This window comes from Terrapene carolina, unplaced genomic scaffold, assembly GCF_002925995.2.
Source record: "Terrapene carolina triunguis isolate 2854851 unplaced genomic scaffold, T_m_triunguis-2.0 Scaffold210, whole genome shotgun sequence".
Classification (NCBI taxonomy): Eukaryota; Metazoa; Chordata; order Testudines; family Emydidae; genus Terrapene; species Terrapene triunguis.
In genome coordinates this window covers 15484952-15504896 of record NW_020664561.1, presented here as the reverse complement: position 1 = coordinate 15504896, position 19945 = coordinate 15484952, and positions in this window count along the sequence as shown.

Here is a 19945-nt window from a genome sequence, read left to right as displayed (position 1 = left end):
TCACATGCAGATTTCACCCCCCACACCTCCCATGAAGAAAGGAAGCTCAGCCACTTCTACAGTGCCATCCCCAGAGTCCTGGCCCTGCAGAGGGTGTTCTCTGTATCCAGGGTCCACAGTGCGTGAATGGTGGGAGGATTGGATGTGCTGGAGTGAGGGGTGGGCTGGCCTGGATAGACAGAGCCGTCCCTTGGGTAGGGTGAATCAGGGTGTCTGCTCCAGGCCCCGCGCTTTGGGGGGCCCCGTGGGCCGGTGCGATTGGCCAGCATGGTTGGTTCCGGAAGACATAGGTGAGGGAACTAGGGGTGCGGAGGATGCTGCAGCACCCCCGGGCTCCCGGCTGACAGCCCCGCGCCTGGGCTCCCGGCTGCCACCTCATGCCCAGGATCTCTGCTGCTGTCCTGCGACCGGGGTCCTGGCTGCTGCCCCACGCAACTGGGGCTCTGCCGCCCACGTTTCAGTGCAGCGAGTCCCCCGCCCTGGCCGGAGTTCTGAGCCACTGTGGCCAACAATAGACCCGCGATAGGCGCTGGCAACTGCCAGCAGCAGCAGGCAGCCCAGCACCAGGCCAGATCCATCCCGCCAGCCCAGCCACCAATGCAGAGTGGCACCCCCAAGCTGTCGGGATCTGATTTGTCCCGGGCCCCACACTCCCCTGGGGACGGCCCTGTGGATAGAGCCAATGGGGATGCACTTTCTTCCTTCTACAGACCCATGGAGTTTACTCAGAACAGATGACAAACATGGCCCAAGCTGTATTATCTTTTCTCTAGAATCCCCCAGGGATAGCCAAAGCCAGTGGCACTGAACTGCCAAGGGCCAGAACCTGGACAAAGGCACAGAGATTCCATGTGGATGGCCTAGCATTCTGATCAGGAAGTTAGGGGGCAGGCCTCATGGACTTTTATGCAGGAGGGTGGCAAACCCTACTCCCACCCAACAGGGCAATGTGAGGGGAAAGGGGATCTCTGTGAAGATGGTGAGTTCTTAGGGAAAGAACCCTCCATGAGACTATCTGTGAGTTTTACTGCAGAAGGGCCCTGTCATAGGCTATCTGGCCCTTTAATGGGAGTTGGGCTCAGACTTGCTTGTGACATAGGAGCTATTCCCCCCCCCCCCTCACCCTCCCATCTTGATCTGGTGATTTTGTTACAATAGGACCCCAGCTGTGAAAGATTCAGGGTGGACTACATAGAGAGAGAGGTGAACTCAGTCAAACAAAGGAGACTTAGGAAAGAGGAGAAATAGAGTTCCCTCTCTCTGGGAAAGGCTGTACAGCTAGAGTTAGTCCCTGTGATGGGCCTTGGAAGGGCGAGGCCCTGGCCCAGTGAGGCAGCCAGCCCTATGGGCTAGTGTTCCCGGGGAGGAACAAGGAGCTGAGAGGACTGAGGGAGAAGGCTGGGAACCAAAGGAGAGGCTGTATTAACCACAGGCTACCAGGAAACAGCACAAGGAGCTTGGAGGTAGGAAGTGACCCAAGGAAACAACAGACCTAGCTGCGAATTGCGTCCACACTACCCCAAATTCGACCCGGCGATGTCGATTTCAGCGCTAATCCCCTCGTCAGGGAGGAGTACAGAAATCAATTTTAAGAGCCCTTTAAGTCGACAAAAATGGCTTCATCGTGTGGACGGGTGCAGGGTTAAATCAATCTAACGCTGCTAAATTCGACCTAAACTCATAGTGTAGACCAGGGCACAGGGTCCCTGGGCTGGAATCCGAAGCAGAGGGTGGGGCTGGGTTCCTCTACTAGCACCAAGAAAGAGACATAAGAACCAATACAATGACTGTTGAGCCCAGATTGGAGCTGAGGAGCCTAGAAAAGGAGATGAAAAAGCCTTGAAGGGGTGAAAAAGAGCTCTTGTTAGGACGTTTGGACTTTTGTTACTCTGAAAGGGGGTCTGGTGGACTAGACATGGCTTAGTCAGATGGCTAAGTTGTGGTTAGAAACAGGCCAGTGCAGGACCAAAGAGATAATCAACAGGGGGCTCTAGAGGCAAAGACCCCTGCAATGCCATGATGTGATGCCAGGGGAACTATGATGATGAGTGGAACTGATGACATGCTTCAAACCTGCATATAAAAACATTTTTATGTCCCCAGGGCACACTCTCACTAGGGCAAGCTTCCTTGGGTGCCATCTGCAAGTACAAATGCTGGCATTCACACAGCACATTGGAGGCTAGGTTGAGGTTCCTTTGAAAAATGTAGCTATAGTACTTTAGTGAGCTGCTATTGCAGAGCTAGGAAAACAGATACAAGCCACAGTGCCATCTTAGGCCGTAGAAACACAGTGGGTATGTCTACACTAGAAATACTATAATGGCACAGTTGCAGCTGCACTGCTGTTGTGTAGAAACTAGGTTCTTCTGTTGCTGTAGTAAATCCACCTCTCTGAAAGGTGTTAACTAGGTTGACAGAAGAATTCTTCCATTGACCTAGCCCTGCTTATGCTGGGGCTTACAGTGGGTTAACTACTATGTCTTTCAGGGGTATGAATTTTTCACACCCCTAAACAATGTAGCTGTGTCGACCAACTTTCTAGTGTAGACCAGCCCAGTAGCTAGCTTGTGTCTTATTTCTCTGCTGTAGTATATTTAAATAACCAAAGCACATACTTTAACTCCAGAGTTTTTCCTATGAAACTATACATTTTTTAGGAAAGTAAAATTTTAGGACTCAAATCCTTAATAGCATCTCATTAAAGATTATTTCTTCATTCCTTTTTCTGGCAACATTATTATTTTTCTCTGCATTGGAAATAAGGCTTGATGTACACTAGGAAATTAGGTCACTATAACTGTTGCTAGGGGTGTAAAAAATTCACACCCCTGAATGGCACAGTTAAACTGACCTAACTCCCAATGTAGATTGCACTAGGTCGACCAGAGAATTTTCTGGTCAACCTAGCTACAGCCTCTCAGGAAGATGGATTATCTATGCCGACAGGAGAAGCCCTCCCATCAGTGTAGTAGGTAGTGGTTTTGCTGAAGTGGCATAGTGGCGCAGCTGCAGCACTGCAGCATTTTAAGTGTAGACAAGTCCTTTGTTTCAGAAGGACAGACATAAAAACAGGGAAGCTACGCCAAGAGTACAAACGTTCTCTGCTCTGCCAGGGAGGTTCCATTTTACAAAAAAGTGATCATTACACTGTCTTGTGCATATTACTAACCCTTTTCAAATGGTATTTTGCACTTGCAGGGTGGATAAGATATGATTGCTACATAGCTATACATTGTTTCAGATATTACTGACCATATAAGAGCAGCATAAACTAAACATATTTTGTTTAGTCTCCGAGACCAAACTTCTGTTTTTTTTTAAATCCTGATGCTATTGGAGCAGCTAGCTAATCTTTCTACAAATTACACCTCTACCCCGATATAACGCGGTCCTCAGGAGACAAAAAATCTCACCGCGTTATAGGTGAGACCACACTATATCGAACTTGCTTTGCCCCCCCATTCCTTGTTCCCTGACTGCCCCCTACAGAGACCCCTGTCCCTAATCACCCCCAGGACCCCAGCCCCTACCCAACCCCCCTGCTCCCTGTCCCCTGACTGCTCCGACCCCTGACAGGCACTCACCGGCAGCGGCGGAAGCGGAGCAGCCCAGCCCCAGCCTGCTCCACTCCGCCACCTCCCAGCCGCGGTGCTCCGCTTCCCGCCGCAGGTGAGTGTGGGGAGGTTGGGGAAAGGACGCCCCCCGTACTCACCTGTGGCAGGAAGCAGAGCGCCGCGGCTGGGAGCTGGCAGAGTGGAGCGGGCTGGGGCCGGGCTGCTCCGCTTCTGCCGCTGCCAGTGAGTGCGGGGGGATCCCTTCCCCCAAGCCCCCTTCCCCGAGCGACACGGCTGGGGCCGGGACGAGGGAAGCGGAGCGGGCTGCTCCCGGCCCCCCGCTAATCCCCCGGGCCACTCTGGGACTGCGGGGCCCCCAAAATTGCCCCCCCACAGCTCCTGCCTCCTAGACCCTGGGGCGGGGGGAGCCCCTGACCGCCCCCGAGACCCTCTGCCCCTTATCCAAACCCTCGGGCCCGGCTGGGCCCTGCACCCTTAACACACTGCTCTGCATATCAGAGCTTTACCGCCTTGTATGCGAACCCATGTTATATCGGGGTAGAGGTGTATTTATATGCAAATCAATGTTCTCACCCACACATGCTTGTTTTTTAATGTTTGTTTAGTGGACTAGTACAATAACCACTTCACTGTCCTTTCTAAAAGCAGAAAGGAATTAATCCTCTATTTTTGGTGGTCTTTCTTAGTCACTTCTTAGCTGAGGCACTGAATCTGATGCGTCTTTTAGAGGAAATTGGAAAATGATAAAATGTGGATCAAAGTTATGGTGTTATGTATATATTTAACACTAACGTAACCCCCCGCCCACTCGCTGTGATGCTGTGTCCCCCTATCACTATAAGCCACATGATCATGCTACAGTCTTAGCTAATAGACCTGGGTCAGAATAATTAAACAGAGACCTATGGTATGGCTGCTCCAGGAACTGCAGAGAAGCAATTTCCTATTGACTTGTACTGTAGGAAGTAGACTAGGTTGAATGCCAGACTTAATTTCGCCCATGTAAAGCTGCAGGGGCTCTAAGCGCTGCAAGTGTGATGTCTTACCTCTTGTGAGGTGAATGGGAAGAAATCTGCCATTGTTCTCAATGGTGCAGGACCAAGAGGCCCTCATCAAACAAAACTCCTATTGAAGTCAGTGAGAGTTCAGCTCATTTAGGCCCAGAGCCAGCACAAACTTCAAGGGAACTTAACACATGCTTAAATGTAAGTGCTTTCCTGACTTGGTACCTTACGGACCATGGAATCTTGCTCTGAGTTATTGTTAGGCCTGGTCTAAACACAGTTTGTGTACCATATAGCTATTTTAATTAGGGGGGTGATTTTTACAGATATAGCTATACTGTTACAATCCTTAATGTGAATGATAAGAATAAAGGTGTTTATTCTGATGTAGTTTATTCCTGTAAAGAAGGGGAATGAGCTATACTGCTATAGAGCACCTTTATAACAATATAACTGCATCCAAACTAAGATTTGTACCACTATACAGGAACACCTGGTCGAAAAGGGACTCTGGTGGCTCACTAACTGGGCTGTTAAAAGTCTGGTTGGTGGCACTGGCAGGCTCTGTGCCCAGCTCCATGCAGCTCCCAGAAGCAGTTGGCATGTCTCTGCAGCTCCTAGGCGGAGGGACAGCCACCGGGGTTCTGCATGCTTCCCGTGCCCCAAGCGCCAGCTCCGCAGCTCCCATAGGCCGGGAAACACAGCCAATGGGAGCTGTGGGGGCAGCACCTGCAGCCAGGGGCAGCGCGCACAGCCCTGTGGCCACTCCTAGGAGCCGGAGGGACATGCCGGCTGCTTCCGGGAGCTACCTGAGGTAGCATGGGCTCCGGGCAGCCCCAACCCCCTCCTGCACCCAAACTCCCTCCCAGAGCCTGCACCCCAACCTCCTGCACCAGCCCTGAGCCCTCTCCTGCATCCTGGACCACTCATTTCTGGCCCCACCCCGGAGCCCACACTCCCAGCCCAACGCCCGTATCCACTCCCACACCACAACTCCCTGCCTCAGCCCGAAGCCCCCTACCACACTCCGAACCCCTTGGACCCACCCCCCAGCCTGGAGCCCCCTTCTGCACTCCAAACCCCTCATCCCTGGCCCCACCCCAGAGCCCACATCCCCAGCTGAAGCCCTTACCCCCTCCTGCACCACAACCCCCTGTCCCAGCCCGGTGAAAATGAGTGAGGGTGCGGGAAAGCGAACAACGGAGGGAGGGGGTGGAGTGAGTGGGAGCGGGGCTTTGAAGAAGGGGCGGGGCATTGGACGGGGCAAGGGTGTTTGGTTTTCTGCGATTAGAAAGTTGGCAACCCTACCACTATAACTATTTGTTTTTTAAAAAATCAGTCCCCTAATCAACATAGTTATACCAGAACAAAATCTATGTGTAGATCAGACCTTATGGCCCACTACAAATGTATAGTGTATATGTATTGTGAGGGATACTGGAAGTTTCCTTTGCTTTCTCATGTATGCCCACATTTCAGAAACAAGAAGAATGAGAGAAGTCATGGATCAATTTGCTTTGATTAACAGAATAATTGACTGTACATTTTCCCCAAACCACTAATTAATAACTCTGAAATATTAAAATACCACACAGATTGCAGGCAGGCACAGTTTAAAGATTTAATCCAGTGGTTTTCAATCTTTTTTCTTATGTGGACCCCTAAAAACTTTCAAATTGAAGTATGGACCCTTTTGGAAATCTTAGACATAGTCTGCGGACCCTCAGGGGTCTACGGACCACAGGTTGAAAATCGCTGTTCTATGGCAGTGGCTTTCAGTCTTTCCAGACTACTATACGCTTTTCAGGAGTCTCATTTGTCTTGCGTACCCCAAGTTTCACCTCACTTAAAAACTACTTGCTTGCAAAATGAGACATAAAAATACAAAAGTGTCACAGCACACTGTTACTAAAAAATTGTGTACTTTCTCATTTTTACCATATAATTATAAAATAAATCAATTGGAATATAAATATTGTACTTACATGTCAGTGTATAGTACATAGAACAGTAAAAGCAAGTCATTATCTGTATGAAATTTTAGTTTGTACTGACTTCACTAGTGCATTTTATGTAACCCTGTTGTAAAACTAGGTAAATATCTAGATGAGTTGATGTATCCCCTGGAAGAACTCTGAGCACCCCCAGGTGTACACATACCTCTAGTTGAGAACCACTGTTCTATGGTAAGGACAACCTTTTGTGGACCCCTTAGACGTAGTCTGCAGACTCCCACGAGTCTGTGGACCACAGGTTGATCTAATCAATTGGGATCATCTTAATCATGCTTTGGAAATATTAATATAAACTTCAACAAAAATGTTTTTCCTCTAAAAATTATAAGAAAATGTTGGCCCTTTTCACACATACATTGATACTCAAAGGTCTTTCTAAATACAATCTCATGTTGGAAAGTAACAGTCATGGTGAAAGGATTCTGATAGCTTAGATGATTAAACCCTCCATCCATCCCCAAGGACTATAGGAAAATCAGAATTAGGCTTCTTTGCATGCGAGAGCTGGTACTGTATGATAATGAAGATAGGCAACAGAAATCCACAACCTCTGTAGATTTTTTTCTTCTTCCATACATCTTCCCTGTACTGCAAAATCTAAAGATGTCATGTAAAAAAAATGTTACAACATGGCAAACTTGCTAAAGTGGCTCTTATACTTCTAAATCAATGAACTGCTGTTTGGGACTACTCTTCTGCTAGACAAACAATACAGGAACAGAAGTGTGAACTTACTGGTTCTTCTTACTGGAGCATTAACATCAAAGTCTAGCTTTGCATATTTAAATGATTACAAATTAGTGGATGTTCGTTTTTTACAATCTGGCCCTGCTCGTTGCAGTCAGAATAATTATAAAACACTGAAATATTGTTAATCTGCAATTTTAAAAGTGCATTGTAAATTGACAGAAAACTATAGTGCATCTTATGCAATATATAATGACCTTAGGATCAAGTTGTCCCCTTGGAAGCATGAATTGCTCTCATTTACTGCAATGAGAACTCCATGTGTTCAGAGGACAGAAAGCAGCCTGAAATAGTAACATGAGCTATAAATGAATCTATATTAATTAGGGCTAAGTAATTCTATATTTCTGATGTTTTCTTATTTGTGTTTCAACCCAAATATGTAGGTGAAACCGATCACAGAGTGGGGATCAAGGGACAGAAATTGAGCATGCCTGGAGGTTTAGCAGAGTGGGTGAAAGCCATCCACAGATATACCAGGGAGTTTTATGAAAGTCTCTATTTACCCAAATTTGATTTGACCTTTGTTTACTCTTCAGATTGTTAAAATATACTTTTCAATGACCCTCTTTGTATTTGGCATTCTGCTGGAATACTTGGGCCAAGTAGGACAAACTAGTCCCAATAAACTGTCCTCAGTTAAATTATGGCGCTTTGGGTGCTGTGTAAATAAGAATAAAGATCAGTGTCACTGGGCCAAATTCCGAGGTCCTTATTCCATATTACATAGAATCATTGGATATTAGGAAACACTATTTCACTAGGAGGGTGGTGAAGCACTGGAATGCATTACCTAGGGAGGTGGTGGAATCTCCTTCCTTGGAGGTTTTTAAGGCCCAGCTTGACAAAGCCCTGGCTGGGATGATTTAGTTGGGAATTGTCCTGCTTTGAGCAGGGGGTTGGACTAGATGACTTCCTGAGGTCCCTTCCAACCCTGATATTCTATGATTCTATGATACTTGGCAGGACTGTGATGATAATTGAACTGCTATTACAGGATTATGATAAGATCTGATCATATGATATGCTAAGCTCTTGGGGGAGGGATAGCTCAGTGGTTTGAGCATTGGCCTTACTAAACCCAGGGTTGTGAGTTCAATCCTTGAGGGGGCCACTTAAGGATCTGTAGCAAAATCGGTACTTGGTCCCGCTAGTGAAGGTAGGGGGCTGGACTTGATGACCTTTCAAGGTCCCTTCCAGTTCTAGGAGATAGGATATCTCCGTTAATTTTTATTTTATCTTGATTGCTGATGCTGAGTATTGCAACTTCTGGAGCATGATAGGCATTGTTAAATTGTAAATCAGTCATTACAGGTTTTATAGGAAATACTGCTCCAGTGATCTTAAAACAAAAATTAGCACCTGAAATAACAAGGGGAAAAATATTTTTAAATGCAGTGAGGAAAATGGTAGTGGAAAAATTCAAACAAATAATAAAGTCTCTTTAAAAAAAATCAACCTTGGCATCTATATCATCCTCAGTGCTTCTTACCAAAAGCCCTTTACTGACACTACTGTACTAGTATGTCTACGCTGCAATAAAAGACCCACGGCTGGCCCGGGTAAGCTGACTTGAGCTTGCAGGGCTCAGGCTTTAGGGCTATATAATTGCAATGTAGATGTTTGCCCTCGGTGACCCCAGGAGGCAGGAGGATTCCAGAGCCCAGGCTCCAGCCCAAGCCTGAACGTCTACCCCACAATTTTGCAGCCTGAGCCCTGATTAATTAGGAGACTGCAGTATTCCATTTCAGTGTTCTGCGTCGAAGAGTGTTCAAGTTACTATTCATTTTGCAGGGCTGTCCCCTTTCCATAGAAGATTGAAGGGACAGTAAAAAAGGGAACAGGCAGAAAGGACAAGTCTTTTAGTCCTTATTCAGGCAAAACTCCCATTGAAGACCGTGGGAATTTTCCCTGAGTCAAGATTAGAGAATTTCACCCTAAAATTCTGAATCACGATATTCATATAAAAATTAATTATTTTTTTAAAAATGTATCCATGCAACATTCTGACTGATAATTTACACACAAAAGTCATGAAATTCAAAGTTACGGTTCCCACAACAGCTGTAACTCAACCCTTTAACAGAAAATACTACATATGTGGAAATGTACATGGTGATAACCTTTATGCATTAGCATACTATGTTTGGTATGTGTCCAAGTTATAGTTACTGTGGGAGCCATAACTTTGCCTTGATTTTTATGCAGCTAAATTCTCAGCCATAACACAGGCATAGTGGTAGTGGTAGGTGTAGGGGGCTTGTTGGTTTTATTTATTTCTTCCATTTCATTGGTTTGGGAAGGAAAAAAGAATAGTAAGATATTGCACAATGAAGTCAACACACAATGGTATGTCAATGTTCTCGCATATTTTTATTTCCATGTCTAAACTAAAATGATATAGACAAATCTATTTATTCCATTCTGCACATATCTAGATAATGACACTCAATATTCAAATAAGAGGAAGTGGTTTTAGTAGTTAAGCCAGGACTGTTAGTTTCTGTTCTCAAGATCAGTGTGAAACTTTAGGCAATTATCTGGCTCTCTGGTGCCTCTTTTCCCTATCATTTGCTCTCTGGGAAGTGGAAAGTCCATCTCTTGCAGGCGAAGGGAAGACAAGCTGGTAGAGGAATGGGATCTTGCATCAAAACAAGACAGAGGATATTGCCAATGGTCTTCCCCAATTATTGCTGCTGCCAGAGTAGCAAGGAGAGGAAATGAAGAAAGTGGGCTAATAGTGGCCTTCCTAAAAATCTATTCCTGGGAGACAAGGGTGATGGGCCACTAACATCCTTCTCTGAAGAGCCTGCTGTGGTAAAGCTTGGTGGAAATACTATCTTGTATATATCATGTGTAAAGATGTTTATGCTGTTGTGAGATTTATGATGAGAAATGATATAAAAGATATATTTTTTCATATAGCCATATTAATTCACATGTCCTGTAGCTAGTTCTCTGGCAGAAGGCTCTATTCTAGCTGACTACTTGTATCAAACAGGAATGAAAATAATATTTTAGATGTAATCTACAACAATATATTACAAATAAAACCAAGATAGAAAAGCATGGTAGTTAAAAATTGAGAGTAGTGGAGGTGGCATAATTTAAGTCTAGATTAGGTTTGATCAGGGTTTGGGTCAACCCTGAAGCCAAATCGGGTTAGGGTTTGAATTAGACAGTGTCAAAATGTCATAAGCCGCTCCTGTGATATTCTTCTTTGAGTGATTGCTCATGTGCATTCCACAGTAGGTGTGTGTGCTTGCCACGTACACCGGTACCAGAAGTTTTCCCCTTAGCAGTACCCGTAGGGGAGTGCCCCCAGCAACCCCTGGAGTGGTGCCACTATTGCACAGTATAAGGGGCGCTGCACACTCCCCCCACCCTCAGTTCCTTCTTGCCGGCAGTGAAGGTGCTTCAGAACTGCTCTGCTACAGCTCTCCTGTAGCTTTCCCTCTTTGGACTTTGTTAGTTCGTAGTTAGTAGTACCTGTAATTTAAAAAAAAAGAAGAAGAAGAAATTTTAGTTAGAGTTAGTTAAGTGTGCCCGGGTTGGGGCATACCCCGTATCCCGGTCTTTAAGTCATGTGACACATGCAAATGGCCTATACCTGTGAGTGACCCGCACGTGGACTGTTTACGCTGTCTGGGGGAAACCCATCTCAGCGACCGCTGCAAAATTTGCAGATCCTTCAAACCTTGGACCAAGAAGGAGTGGGACATTTGTCTCTGAGCCATTCTGATGGAGTCGGCACTGACCCCGACACTGCTGCACCGCTCCAAGTCGGCACCAAGCACCGCGGCATCGGTGTGCGGCAACCCAATGGTGCCCTCCACCAGTCAGCACCACTCTCCATCCACAGGACACTCTGAAAAGGCGAAGAAGAGGTCTTCTCTGCCAAGGCACTGGAGCAAGGCGGGGGCAGAGACTAGACCTGCATTGGGCAGCTCTCGGTCCCCATCGGCCTCGCGGCCTCTGACTCAAGTTGAGCAGAGTAGCCCGGCCCACTCTGAACCAACTTCCCCAGACACCAGTGGCCACATTTGGGTGCCCTCCACACCGGAGGCCCTGCAGACGGCTCGAGACGTTATGTCTCTACCGGTACAGGTAGCACCGCCGTCAACGGCTCCCCGGTCCAGAGGCAAGCCGCCACTCGGACCCCCACAGTCGCCGCCTGGACGGTACCACTCACAGTCGAGAGAAGGTTCCCAGCACTGTTCTCCACTCTGTGACCGCCCCGTGTGCAGCCCACGCTGGTCCCCGTCAACCCCCACCAGGTTGTCTAGCTGGGTGCCGACCAACAGGGGTTCCAGGCACCACTCTGCTTCGAGGGAACGTAGACCTTGCGATGAGAGCGTGCTCCACCAAGACCGGGACAGACAGCACCAGAGGTCGTTATCTCTGAGAAGCTATCGTAGCCCCTCGTGGTACAGATGCCATCGCCGTTCCCGCTCTTCATCCCGTTCGAGGTCCCTGCCACGGCACCGTTCCTGCAGCCCCAGGCATCGATCACTGGCACCCCGCCATCGCGGATTTGCCCGTCAGAGCCGTTTGCGGAGCAGCCGCTACAGACGGTACTCCCGCTCCTCCACTCCAAGATCACGGTCTCGTGTTCAGCACCACTCCTGATGTCATCATTCATCCCTGTCCCGGGATAGTGGTCGATCGTATGCCAGCCCAGCCTCCCTTCGAAGTCAACAGTTGATAGGCCAGGCAAGTCAGGCGGGGCAGTCTGCTCCGATGGTGCCACAGCAGGTGCAGAGGCATCAGGCTCCCTGACCAGTGCCATGGTACCAATGGGCCCCAGGGGCCCCAACACAGCCCCCGGTGGTGGCTTGCTTGGTGGCCGGAGCCTCAGAAAGACCGTCAACCTCCCTCTCCCAGCCTCCCAGAAAAGGGTCCGCGGAGCGCTCATCCCCAGTCCCGCACTCAGAAGGGGACCAAGTGGTGGGACCTGTGGCACCAGTGGGAACGCAGAGCACTGCACCACCATCCTCATCCTCCCCTGATGAGGCGATCACAGCCCCTTCTCTGCCCATCCCGCAGGAGGACACAAAATCCCACCAGGAACTGTTGAAAAAGGTGGCATCAAGCCTCAACCTACAAGCTGAGGAGGTGGAGGAACCCTCGGACTCACTCTTCAATGTCCTCTTGGCCTCAGCACCGGCCAGGATGGCTCTCCCACTCCATGAAGGGGTGGCAAAGATCTCAAATGCCCTGTGGCAAACCCCGGCTTCCTTGCCCCCCATCTCTAAGAGGGCAAAACAGAAGTATTTTGTGCCCGCCAAGGGGCATGAGTACCTGTATACCCACCCTGCCCCCAACTCTCTAGTGGTCAAGTCGGCCAACCATAGGGAGTGTCAAGGTTAACCCGCTCCTACTCCTAAAAATAAGGACTCGAGGAGGCTAGATCTTTTTGGTAGAAAGGTTTATTTGTCTTCAAGCTTCCAACTGAGGGTGGCAAACCACCAAGCCCTGCTGGGTAGATATGATTTCAATTTGTGGAGCTCAATGCCCAAATTTGCGGATTCTCTCCAGGAGCGGGATAAGAAGGAGTTCAAGGCTCTGGTTGAGGAAGACTCGGCTGTTGTCAGGGCGGCCCTTCAGGCAGCCTCGGACCCTGCGGATATGGCTGCAAGATCTATGGCCTCCGCGGTGTCCATGAGGAAAGTGTCGTGGCTCCTGCTGTCTGGATTGTCCAGCAAGGCACAGAACTCCTTACAGGACCTTCCGTTCGATGGCAAGGCCCTGTTTGCAGAACAAACAGACGTGAAGTTACACGGTCTGAAGGACTCCCATACGACATTAAAGACCCTCGGCCTTTATGTTCCAGCCCCAGCCAGGACCAAGTTCAAACCGCAGCAGGGTCCCAGTCAGGCCACCCACTCCAGATATGAGCCCGCTTATAAAAAATGAAGGGACTATAAAAAGTGCCCTCAAAGGCAATCCCGGCCTGCGCCCCAGCCTGGGCCCTCTAAGGGCAAGCAGGCGGGTAAGCGCCAATCTTGATAGGATGCCTGTGGGTGTCTTACCAGTTAGTACCAGGGATCCACCCGACCTTCCTTTCTCCAACTGCTTATGTACTTTCCTTCTGGAGTGGTCACGACTGATCTCTGACCGATGGGTCCTCAGCACCATCTCCCGGGGCAATACCCTCCAGTTTCTTTCTATCCCACCCACCCCGTTCCCTCCCTGTCCCTCTTCAGGGACCCCTCTCACGAGAGCTTACTCGAGCAGGAGGTGGGGCGTCTCCTTGACTTAGGAGCGGCGGAGGTAGTGCCAGCGGAGTTCAGATGCAAGAGGTACTACTCCCGCTATTTCCTTATCCCAGGAAGGCCAAATGGGGTCTCAGGCCCATCCTGGACCTGCGAGGCCTGAACCAGTACATGATGAAGCTCAAGTTTTGCATGGTCTCTCTGGCCTCCATCATCCCCTCCCTGGATCCCGGAGACTGGTACGCCGCCCTCTATCTACAGGACACATACTTCCACATTCATATATTCGAGGGCCACAGGCGTTTCCTCCGCTTCACGGAAGGGCAGGAGCACTACCAGTTCACTGTCCTCCCATTTGGCCTATCGACGGCTCCCAGAGTCTTCACAAAGTGTATGTCTGTGGTAGTGGCCTACCTCAGGCATCAGGGGGTCCAGATCTTTCCCTACCTCGACAAGTGATTGGTCACGGGCAGCTCCAGGTCACAGATACAGGTCATGTAACACTCCTCCTGTCCACGTGCACCACACTGGGGCTGATGGTAAACAACACCAAGTCCACATTGGTACCGGTGCAACGCATAGAGTTCTTTGGGGTGATTGGCCAGAGTGTGCCTCCAACTCCTCGGTCATATGTCGGCGTGCACGTACATGGTTCATCATGCCAGACTCAGGATGCGGCCCCTTCAGCTCTGGTTGGCCTCGGTATTCTCCCAGTCCAGATAGACTCATAGACTCATAGACTCATAGACTTTAAGGTCAGAAGGGACCAGTATGGTCATCTAGTCTGACCTCCCGCATGATGCAGGCCACAAAAGCTGACCCACCAAATTTCCCTTATCTCAGCTGTTGAAGTCTCCAGATCGTGATTTAAAGACTTCAAGTCGCAGAGAATCCTCCAGCTTGCGACCCCTGCCCTATGCTGCGGAGGAAGGCAAAAAACCTCCAGGGCCTCTGCCAATCTACCCTGGAGGAAAATTCCTTCCCGACCCCAAATATGGCGATCAGTAGAACCCCGAGCATACAGGCAAGATTCTCCAGCCGGACCCACAATTTACCAGCGATGGCACGTTATTGCCTAATTGACTAAAATCACGTTATCCCATCAAACCATTCCCTCCATAAACGTATCTAGCCTAATCTTGAAGCCCGAGAGGTCTTTTGCCCCCACCGTTTCCCTCGGAAGGCTGTTCCAGAATTTCACCCCTCTGACGGTTAGAAACCTTCGTCTAATTTCAAGCCTAAACTTCCCCACGGCCAGTTTATATCCATTCGTTCTCGTGTCCACATTAGTACTGAGCTGAAATAATTCCTCTCCCTCCCTGGTATTTATCCCTTTGATATATTTAAAGAGAGCAATCATATCCCCCCTCAGCCTTCTTTTGGTTAGGCTAAACAAACCGAGCTCCTCGAGTCTCCTCTCATAGGAAAGGTTTTCCATTCCTCGGATCAACCTAGTGGCCCTTCTCTGTACCCGTTCCAGTTTGAGTTCATCCTTTTTAAACATGGGAGACCAGAACTGCACGCAGTACTCCAAATGAGGTCTCACCAGCGCCTTGTATAACGGAAGCAGCACCTCCTTGTACCTACTAGAAATACCTCGCCTAATGCATCCCAAGATCGCATTAGCTTTTTTCACAGCCACGTCACATTGCCGGCTCATAGTCATCCTGCGATCAACCAGGACTCCGAGGTCCTTCTCCTCCTCCGTCACTTCCAACCAATGCGTCCCCAGCTTATAACTAAAATTCTTGTTAGTCATCCCTAAATGCATCACCTTACACTTCTCACTATTAAATCTCATCCTATTATTATTACTCCAATTTACAAGGTCATCCAAGTCTCCCTGCAGAATATCCCGATCCTTCTCCGAATTGGCAATGCCTCCCAATTTTGTGTCATCCGCAAACTTTATAAGCCCACTCCTACATTCGGTTCCGAGGTCAGTAATAAATAGATTAAATAAAATCGGACCCAAAACCGAACCTTGAGGAACCCCACTGGTGACCTCCCTCCAACCTGACAGTTCACCTTTCAGTACTACCCGCTGCAGTCTCCCCTTTAACCAGTTCTTTATCCACTTTTGGATTTTTATATCGATCCCCATCTTTTCTAATTTAACCAGTAATTCCTCATGCGGTACCGTATCAAACGCTTTACTAAAATCGAGGTATATTAGATCCACCGCATTTCCTTTATCTAGAAGGTCTGTTACTTTCTCAAAGAAAGAGATCAGGTTGGTTTGGCACGATCTGCCTTTCGTAAACCCATGTTGTAATCTGTCCCAATTGCCATTCACCTCAAGGTCCTTAACTACTTTCTCTTTCAAAAATTTTTCCAAGACCTTGCATACTACAGATGTTAAACTAACAGGCCTGTAGTTACCCGGGTCATTTTTTCCCCCTTTCTTGAAAATAGGAACCACATTAGCTATTTTCCAGTCCAACGCTACCACCCCCGAGTTTACAGATTCATTAAAAATTATCGCTAAGGGGCTCGCAATTTCTTGCGCCAGTTCCTTCAATATTCTAGGATGAAGATCATCCGGTCCTCCCGATTTAGTCCCGTTTAGCTGGTGAAGTTTGGCTTCCACCTCTAATACTGTAATGTCAATCCCCCCTCCTTTATTCCCCTCTGTCCTGCTCCCTCTATTCCTAAGCCCTTCATTAGCCTTATTAAAGACCGATGCAAAATATTCATTTAGATATTGTGCCATGCCTAAATTATCCTTAATCTCCACTCCATCTACATTCTTCAGCGGTCCCACTTCCTCTTTCTTTGTTTTCTTCCTATTTATATGGCTATAAAACCTCTTACTATTGGATTTAATTCCCCTCGCAAGGTCCAACTCTACACGGCTTTTGGCCTTTCTCACCGCATCCCTACATGCTCTGACCTCAATAAGGTAGGTTTCCTTGCCGATCCCTCCCCTCTTCCATTCTTTTTACGCTTTCTGTTTTTTCTTAATCGCCCGTTTGAGACGCCCGCTCATCCAGCTAGGTCTAAATCTCCTGCCTAATAACCGTTTTCCCTTTCTCGGGATACAGGCCTCGGACAGCTCATGCAACTTCAACTTGAAACAATCCCAGGCGTCATCTGCCTTTAGATCCCTAAGTATGTTAGCCCAGTCCACTTCCCTAAGTAGTTGCCTCCCTACGCTGGTGGTCCTCCCCGGGGAACATGCTCCAAGGGGTCCCATTCAGGGGCCAGCCCCCAACTGTGGAGTTGGTGTCTGATGCGTCGGACTTGGGGTGGGGAGCCCACGTGGGAAACCTCCAGACCCAAGGTCTGTGGTCCGTGCAGAACCTTGCCCTACACATAAATGTCAAGGAGCTCAGGGTGGTCTGTCTAGCCTTCGTGGCCTTCCACTTGCGCTTAGTGAGCAGAGTGGTCAGGGTCCTCACAGAGAACATGGCCTCAATGTTCTACATCAACAGGCAAGGCAGGGTCCGCTCCTCAGCTCTTTGCCAGGAAGCCCTCAGGCTGTGGGACATCTGCATAGCCCACGATATCTACTTGGAAGCCAACCACTTACCGGGTGTCCGGAACTCTGGAGAGGACTGGCTGAGCTGCACCCAGAGGTGGTGCACAGGATTTTCCAAACGTGGGGCACTCCCCTTGTGGACCTTTTCGTGACCTGGCAAAACCACCGGGGTCCCCGCTTCTGCTCCAGGGGAGGGTTGGGTGTGTGCGCGATCTCCGACACCTTCCTCCTGTCCTGGGCGGGTCAGCTTTTCTATGCCTTTCCCCCAGTCCCACTGATCGGCAAGATCTTGGAAAAGATAAAAACGGACTGGACCCTTGTCCTCCTGATCGCCCCGGCATGGCCCAGGCAACATTGGTACTGGACTCTCACGAGCTTGGCAGTCGCCCCACCGTGGCCATTGCCAACCCGCCTGGACCTGCTCTCCCAGAACCAAGGTCGTCTCCTCCACCCGAACCTAGCAGCCCTCCACCTCACGGCGTGGCTGCTCAATGATTAGGCTGCGAGGAGAGGACTTGCTTGGAAGGAGTTCAGCCCGTCCTCCTGGAAAGCAGGAGGCCCTCCACGTGTCAGGCCTACCTGGCAAAGTGGTCTCGGTTTTCCTGGTGGGCCGCTGATCAGGGCGTCTCACCTATGGCTGCTCCGATCCAGCTTATACTAGACTACTGCCTTCATCTTAGAGTCCAGGGCCTAGCACCCTCATCCGTCAAGGTGCACCTGGCAGCCATATCAGCCTTCCACCCGCCAGTGCAGAGCCACACGATATTCTCTCATGCCATGACAGGTCAATTCCTTAAGGGCTTGGATTGCCTCTTTCCGTATGTTAGACCCCCAGTCCTCCAGTGGGACCTGAACTTGGTGCTGGCCAGGTTAAATGGAGCTGCTTGCTATGTGCTCCTGGTCACATCTCTTGTGGAAAGTAGCCTTTCTGGTGGTGATCACGTCCACTAGCCGGGTCTCGGAGGTCCGGGCCCTGACCTCCGAACCCCCGTACATGGTGTTCCATAAGGATAAGGTCCAGCTCTGCCCACACCCTTTGTTCCTCCCTAAAGTGGTCTCCGCATATCATATGGGCCAGGGCATTTTCCTGCTGGTGCTCTGTCCCAAACCCCATGCGTCCAGTAGGGAGCGCCGTCTCCACATGCTGGATGTAAGACGGGCTCTGGCTTTTTACCTGGAACGTACAAAATCGTTCAGGAAGTCTTCGCAACTACTGTTCATTGCCATGACCGAATGCATGAGAGGTCGGCCGATCTCTAGTCAGTGGCTCTCCAACTGGATCACCTCGTGTACCCGTACTTGTTATGACCTAGCGGGAGTTCCCCCGCCACCAATTGTGAGGGCGCACTCGACTAGGACGTAGGCCTCGTTAGCTGCCTTTCTGGGCCACATCCCTATTCAGGACATTTGTAGGGCTGCCACATGGTCATCGGTTCACATGTTCACCTCGCATTATGTGATCGTCTCCAAAACCAGGGAGGATGCTGGGTTCGGCAGGGCAGTGCTCTGCCCTGAGTGTCTGTGAACTCCTACCCACCTCCAACAGATATAGCTTGGAATCACCTATTGTGGAATGCACATGAGCAATCACTCGAAGAAGAAAAGACAGTTACCTTTCCATAACTGGTATTCTTTGAGATGTTGCTCATGTCCATTCCACATCCTGCTCTCCTTCCCCTCTGTCAGAGTTGTCTGGCAAGAAGGAACTGAGGGTGGGAGGAGCACGCAGCACCCCTTATACCGTACCATAGCAGCGCCACTCCAGGGGTTGCTATGGCGCTCCCCTACGGGTACTGCTAAGGGAAAAACTTCCAGCACCGGTGCATGTGGTGAGCATGCACAATTATTGTGGAATGGACATGAGCAACACATCTCGAAGAACACCAGTTATGGAAAGGTAACTGTCTTTTCACCCGTATCCAGTTATAAGCAGAATTTGCTCCTTGTAGTTTTGTGCTGAAGCCAAACCAGCAGGGACAAGTTTGGAGCTGGAGATTCAAATTCAACCTTCAGCCCCAAAATTCAAAGCATTCAGGTGAAATGTCATGGTTTTGGCTCATCCCTCCTTAAACACCATGTTGAAATCATGCTGAAAAGTCAGTAACTAACAAAAGACAATACCAAACAGTAGCCCTATATTCTCAAAGTAAATAAGCCAGCATTGCACAGCAATGGTCTGACACAGCCCAGCTTTCAGTATTGTTGCTAGTGTTCTGATTCATCAGACAACGCACTTTCAATCTGGCCCACTTTGGGGGTGGTGCTGAACCCTAGCTTTGTAGTGGAATGGGGGCAGAGGGGCTCAGGGGAGTGTACTGATAAGCCTCTGTTCCCCAGGGTTTCCTAGTCAGCTCTACAGACTGGTGTGGAGAAGGCTGTATTATGATCCCAATCTTCCCTGTCCCCTTTGGTGCACTTTGTACCCTAGTGCATGCATAGAAGGCCCCTGGAGCACAGGAAGTACCAGTGTGCTTTCCTAGCCCATGTGCAGGGTGCCAGATGTGAGCAGGTGCCTTCTACCCTCCTCTCATGCAAGGGCAAGGAAAAAGCTGGACATCTATGTGGGGGAGGGATCCAGCTCTAAATGTAATTAGATGCACATTGCAATGAACTAACCACTGGGCAAAGGATGCCGTATGCACACATGAATGTATGTCACCAGAGGGTGCATGGAATGGAAAGGCATCTGACCTAGAAAACAAATGAGACATTTCAGCAACTGTCTTAGCAGGTGACTAAGTGGCCATCATCATCCCTCTGAACCGCACTGTTGCTAGTAGCTTCCTCAAGACAGTGAGCCACAATAGAAGTAGGTGATGAACACATTATTGCATAAAGAGTATAATATTAAACACCCAGCCAGAGGATCAAGCCAAGTAAAGAGGGAATGCAGACTTTACTCAGC